We start from the raw sequence: 6,148 nt of genomic DNA on the forward strand, positions 1-6,148 counted from the left end.
CAGCAAATGCTACAAATCAGGCAGAACTTTATTAGAAACACATTTGTTAAACATTTCCCAGCATGCCATGGTACACACACACACACACACACACACACACTTATTCACTAACTCAAATATTCAAGGAGTGTTTTATAGAGTATCTTCTGTGTGTCAGCATCTTAAGGATAAAGTTTGAGAAAAAATAAAATGCTTCTGTCCTAGTGCAATCATAAACAAATATTTTAACTAAAATTGTTATACGTGTTAATAAGTGAGATGAGATGAAAAAACAAAACTATGTAACGGATGAACTAGAACAACCAGGTTTCAGTGAAGGAGTTCTACCTTAGACAGGCAAATATGAGAAGGCCTCTCTAAATTGGTGGTACTTTAGCTGAGGCCTAAATGTTGAGAAGGTAAATAGCATGTGAAGATTTGGCAACAATGTATTTCAAGCAGAGGAGGCAGTTCAAGTTCAAAATGGCAGAAGGAAGCATTTTTATCCCTAGGTGAATGTGGCTAAAATGCAATGAATAATGGTAAGAACAACAGAGACTGAGGACTGAGGATAGAAAGGTAATCAGTGATCACTTCAAATCTGGTCTTGTAAGCCAAGCATCTAGGCAGAAATAAATTAGATGTATACTAATGCATGTGTTCATTAATTTCTTTGGCATATATTAGACAGTAGCTACCATGCCAGGTTATTAAGAAAAAGGGATAATATATAGTCTCTTCCTTAAAGAATCCACAGCCTTTTGCGAGGGCATGATGAAGGATCAGGATCTCTGCATGTCACAAACTGTATGGGAGGCTCAGGTTCCCCATCTTCACATTCTATCATCCCTTCCTTCCATGACTAATTTAGGAAGTTCACTGGGGTATCTCTATCTACATGTTTAAATCCTGTAAGAGATGCTAGTAAAATAAAATTAAAATTATATTAATATTTTGACTAGGTGTACTCAAATTTTAACACAGAAAATTTAACCTAAGGAGTCTCTGAGAGAATGTATATATTCAGTATGATGGCTGGCAAAATAAAGGAAAAAAAATCTTATTAGTAAATTAGGTTTTACTCTAGTCTATGTGTAGAATTATAGCAAAGGACTTCCTTTTTTCCTATGTAGGTAATGCTCTAAATTTGAATCAAAGCTGTCAAAAACATATGTGTATTACCAAGGTAGAGTCAAGGTTTTGGTTTTTATCATTCTGCTTTGAGAAACAGTCTATACTTAAAAAAAAAGAGAGACAGAGGAAGTAAGGGAGAGACATCCTGTAATCAAGAAATAATGTTTTCTAGATTGTGTAGAGCTACCTGGCCAGGAAGACTAAAACAAAGCCTAGTCTTAAATATGCAGTAAAAAAAAGACAGAGAAGAAATTAAAAAGATGGATTCCTTAGCTCTCCCATAAGAGAAATTTTCAGTTATGGCTATCTAGGCTTCTGGGAGAAAAAGGACCTAACACATAAGAACAGGGGAAAACAGTCAGTGGCTCATCCCTCAACTCCGAGAAAGCAAGCAACACTTCCTTCCCTTCTATCTTGAAGCAACACCACTTACCAAAGTGGTGATAGGGTATGTGGGGAGAGGGTAAGGGAATATGGGGGAAAAAAAGAGAAAGAATAGTAACAAAGACTACCATCATTTATACACACTATGTAAAAGCTCTATCCACTAAATATGGCAAATAAAACATCCTTAAACTTAGTAAACCCAAAGAAATATCTCCTTCTTAGATATAGAGGAAAGTCAAGGGAACAGTCTTGAGTGACACCAAGAGTTAAATAAAAAAAAAAAATAGGATATTAGCAGCATGGATATAAAGGTACGTACAAGTAGTGAGAATAAATCTACTAGTATAGAGCAAAATAAGGAGATAAGCAAAAGTGTTCCAAAAGAATTGTGTACTTATATTTGATAATATACTCACATAAGTTTGAGTTTTGTTAAGTGGGCATTGGAAGAAGAAAATAATTTAAGAGGTGAATGCTCAGACAGATTGTAGTTCTAGGATTCAAACTATCATTTTACTGATCACAACTTTATTATGTAGAGCTGAGAAATGTATTTAGAGCAGCTCTTTATTCCTTGATAATTTGTTTGGAGCCAATGTTCTATTTACTACTGCTGAGAACTGCTATCTAGAGGCACTGCATGCCTAGATCATAAGGCAAATACAAATAGAAGCAAAATTTGGTGTTTTTTCCCACTTGAATGTAAGCTCCATGTTTTGTTACTGTTTTTCTCTCATATATTCTACAAGGAGGGAGAGAAGACATTAAATGGCATTCAATCAAAAAAAGAAAAAAAAAAAGAGGCCTGATGTTGTTTGGAAAAAATGCTAAGACTAAGACTAAGTAGTATAACTAACATATATGATACAGGGGAGAAAAAGCAAGTTTCTTAATGCATTGAATTATATTCTATTTGTTAATGAAACACTCTTACACACAGTGCTATAGTACATTATGTACATAAAGTTAGTTCTTACCATCAATATGTGTGTGTGTGTGTATACATAGGGATGTATATAAGCATATATTTATACATAAGTATGTATACACATATACATAAAATAAATATACATACATGTAAATATGTATATACTAAATTTAAATTAAAAAATGATCAAATGTATGAAACCGGATAGAAGATTTCAATGAGATAAAAAATTTTTTTCTTTTTTATTTGGTTTGTCATATAGATTCTAAATGTGTCTGGATATTTTTGGGTCCTAATTCTATTCCATGGGATGGTACTATGAAGGAAAGAATTCTATTGGTTTCATCTGAATGATGGTTCATTCTTATGTAATACTTGTAAATGTGAACCGAATATATACCAAGTGCTTTGCTAAAATATTAAAATAAATAAATGAGAAAAAATGTCAGTTAGTTCAATATGGATCTAAAAACAAATGGTTGAACTCCTCCCCATGCAACAGACAGTCGCATCTTCTGGTGCAGTACCAGCACGTCCCCAGATACAATGGTGAAGGTTGGAGTAAACTGATTTGGCCAGATTTCGTCATCAGGGCTGCTTTCAACTCTGGAAAAGTGTATATTATAGCCATCGATGACCCCTTTGCTGACCTCAAATACATGGTCTACATGTTCCAGTAGGATCCCATCCATGGCATATTCAAAAGCACAGTCAAGGCTGAGAAAGGGAAATTTGTCATCAATGGAAAGCCCATCTCTATCTTCCATAAGCAAGATCCCACTAGCATCAAATGGGGTGCTCCTGGTGCTGAGTATGTTGTGGAGTTCACTGGGGTCTTTACCACCATGAAGAAGGCTGGGACTCACTTGAAGGATGGAGCCAAGAGGGCCATTATCTCTGACCCTTCTGTTGATGTCCCCATGTTTGTGATGGTATGAACCATGAGAAAGATGACAATTCCCTCAAGATTGTCAGCAATGCCTCCTGTACCACCACCTGCTTGGTCCCTGTGGCCAACACCATCGATAACAACTTTGGTATCATGGAGGGAATCATGACCATAATCCATGCCATCATTGTCACCCAGAGGACTGTGGACAGCCTTTTTTGGAAGCTGTGGCATGATGGTCAAGGGGCTTCCCAGAACATCATCCCTGCTTCTAGCGGCGTCACCAAGGCAAGTTCATCCCTGAGCTGAATGGGAAGCTCCCTGGCATGGCCTTCCATGTTCCCACTCCTACTATGTCAGCCATGGATCTGACTAGCCACCTGGAGAAAGCCACTAAATACAATGACATTAAGAAGGTGATGAAGCAGACATCGGAGGGCCCCTCAAGGGCAACCTTGGCTACGCTAAGGACCGAGATGTCTCCTGTGACTTTAATAGTGACACCCACTCTTCTACCTTTGATACCAGGGTTGTCATTGTTCTCATTGACTACTGGGTCAAGCTGACTTCCTGGTAGGACAATGAATTTGTCTACAGCAACTGTGTGTGGACCTTATGGTTTACATGGCCTCCAAGGAGTAACAGCCCCATGGACCACCAGCGCCAGCAAGAGCAATAGGAAGAGAGAGGCCCTCAGCTGCTGAGGAATCCTTGCCCCACCTCATCCCCAACACAATGAGAGTCTCTCAACCTCTGGGATGAACATAGTTTTCATCCCAGACACCCTAAAGAAGGGGAGGGCCTTGGGGAGCACTACCTTGTCATACATCCAGACAAAAAGAATTTTAAATACAAAAATAAAACAAATGTTAGAACTATGAAGTGCTAAAGTTTATTAGATAAAGTTATGAATAAGGTTCTACGGGATTGCAAGTGGACATTTAGAAAGCAGAAACTGATTTTGTGAAATAATTACAAGAAAATTTATACCTCAAAATATACAGCTTAAAACTAAAAAAAAAAAAAAAAATGAAATAGAAGAAACCAAAACAAAAAGCTGCCTCAGAAGTAAAGGAACCCTTCAAAAAAGCCAAAAGGAAAAAAAAAAAAGAAAGAAAGAAACGCTAAGAAACATAAACACAAATCGTGATATATAGACTATCTTGAGTGTTCTGAAAATTTATGTAAATTCAAGCTGCAATTAATGTCATCTTGGATAACTGATGCAAAGCCTTGGGCGTGTGCTGAGAAGATGGTCAGATGAGAGATATCTGCATAAGCCCATGTCCCCAAAATGACAACACACTTAGTGAACAAACAATCTATAAAAGTCAACCCCACAAAAGTAGGCAATAAAGAAATGCATTTGCTCACACCTTGTTTCTGAGTAAAGGAGGAAAATGTCTCCACTGAGAGACTCAACCAACCCTTACACAGACTCATGGCCTGAATCCACACTACCTGCATGGCACAAAATCCTTCAGGACCAGATAAACCTGTTTTTGGAATGTTTTTGGTAGTATATTTAACATAGAGAATCAGTAATACAAGAGATAACTAGAATAAATATGTCTAAGAAATTCCTTTGTAAAGTAGTCTCCTACAAAGTGTTCTTCATTCTTGCCTAAAGGGCATACAATTTTTAAGAAGTTAGGTTATTTCCTTGAAGGGGGATAGGAGGTTCCTAACACATCTATTGGCTTCTACTGTGCTTTACTCACTGAGTTGAGACTGCCCTTAGCAATTATTTGACAGTATGAGATGTAGACCAAGTAAATGAGAATCATCCAGGATAATTTTTAAATTGCACACTTCTGTGCCCTCCTCCAGACCTGGGGATGTATATTCTTAATATTAAAGTTTGATAAATTGGACTGTGCTGTGGGGCTGCCCTTAAGCAGGCTTTGGAAAAGCCAATAAATGTTATTTTTATCATAAGCAACAGATATATATATCTATATATATATCTCATATATATATCTCAAATATATATATACATATCGAGTATGTATGTGTGTGTGTGTGTGTGTGTGTGTGTGTGTGTATATATATATATATATATATTCTTGGAGAAGGAAATTTAAATTGTTATTAAAAACTGCCCCTCATTTTATGATGGGGACAATCACAATTATTTAGAAGTTGCCTCTAAGCAGAATGTCATAAAAGAAAGAGCTGCTGGCTCCTCTGGAACTTCACCCTTGGAGAAAGCATGGAAGGAGGAGGAGGGTAACAGACTTCAGAGCCAAAAAATCAAACTATAAAATATACACAGCCAACAACAATACTGCAACCTTGGGAAACCTTCTAGAAGACAGAATCTTGCAAGATCTCTGTGTATATGTGGGGTGTGGGGCAGGTAAATTACAACCTAGGGAAGCAGAGGACCAGGCATCATGAATATAGAAATGGTAAGACAGCTTTCCAGCTGTGCTCCTCCCTCTCACTCCTGCCCTCGGGGCATGATTACCTGGTCCAGTTACAAATGGAGTAAGAGTAATTCCAGCCACAGCCTCTGAAGGCATTCGAACACTGGGAAGTTGGGATGAAGCTGGGTTGAGAACCATTGTAACCAAGTGCAGTTCATCTTGTCAGACCCTGGTATTTCCCTTTCTTCCCCCAAAGTATAGAGTAGCTCAATGGGAGGAGATGATTTGCGGAAAAAAAACAATGCTTAGGGGAAGTAATGGGAGGCTTCCTAAGGTCGGAAGGTTTGAACCCAGATTGCAACATGAAAGTTTACCTGACCTGGAGGGTTTCATCCTCCTTAATTCATCAGGTGGGTCAAAGCCCTCATATCCCAGGCACACTGTCTAATAATTTTCAGGTAT

The 6,148-nt window shown here is 37.8% G+C and overlaps 1 pseudogene; it reads left to right on the plus strand.

Annotated features, from left to right (window-relative positions):
• The first annotated feature begins 2,974 nt into the window (after positions 1-2,974).
• Positions 2,975-4,011, plus strand: LOC115521642 (annotated as a pseudogene).
• The last annotated feature ends 2,137 nt before the right edge of the window (positions 4,012-6,148 follow it).

This window comes from Lynx canadensis, chromosome C1, assembly GCF_007474595.2.
Source record: "Lynx canadensis isolate LIC74 chromosome C1, mLynCan4.pri.v2, whole genome shotgun sequence".
NCBI lineage: Eukaryota > Metazoa > Chordata > Mammalia > Carnivora > Felidae > Lynx > Lynx canadensis.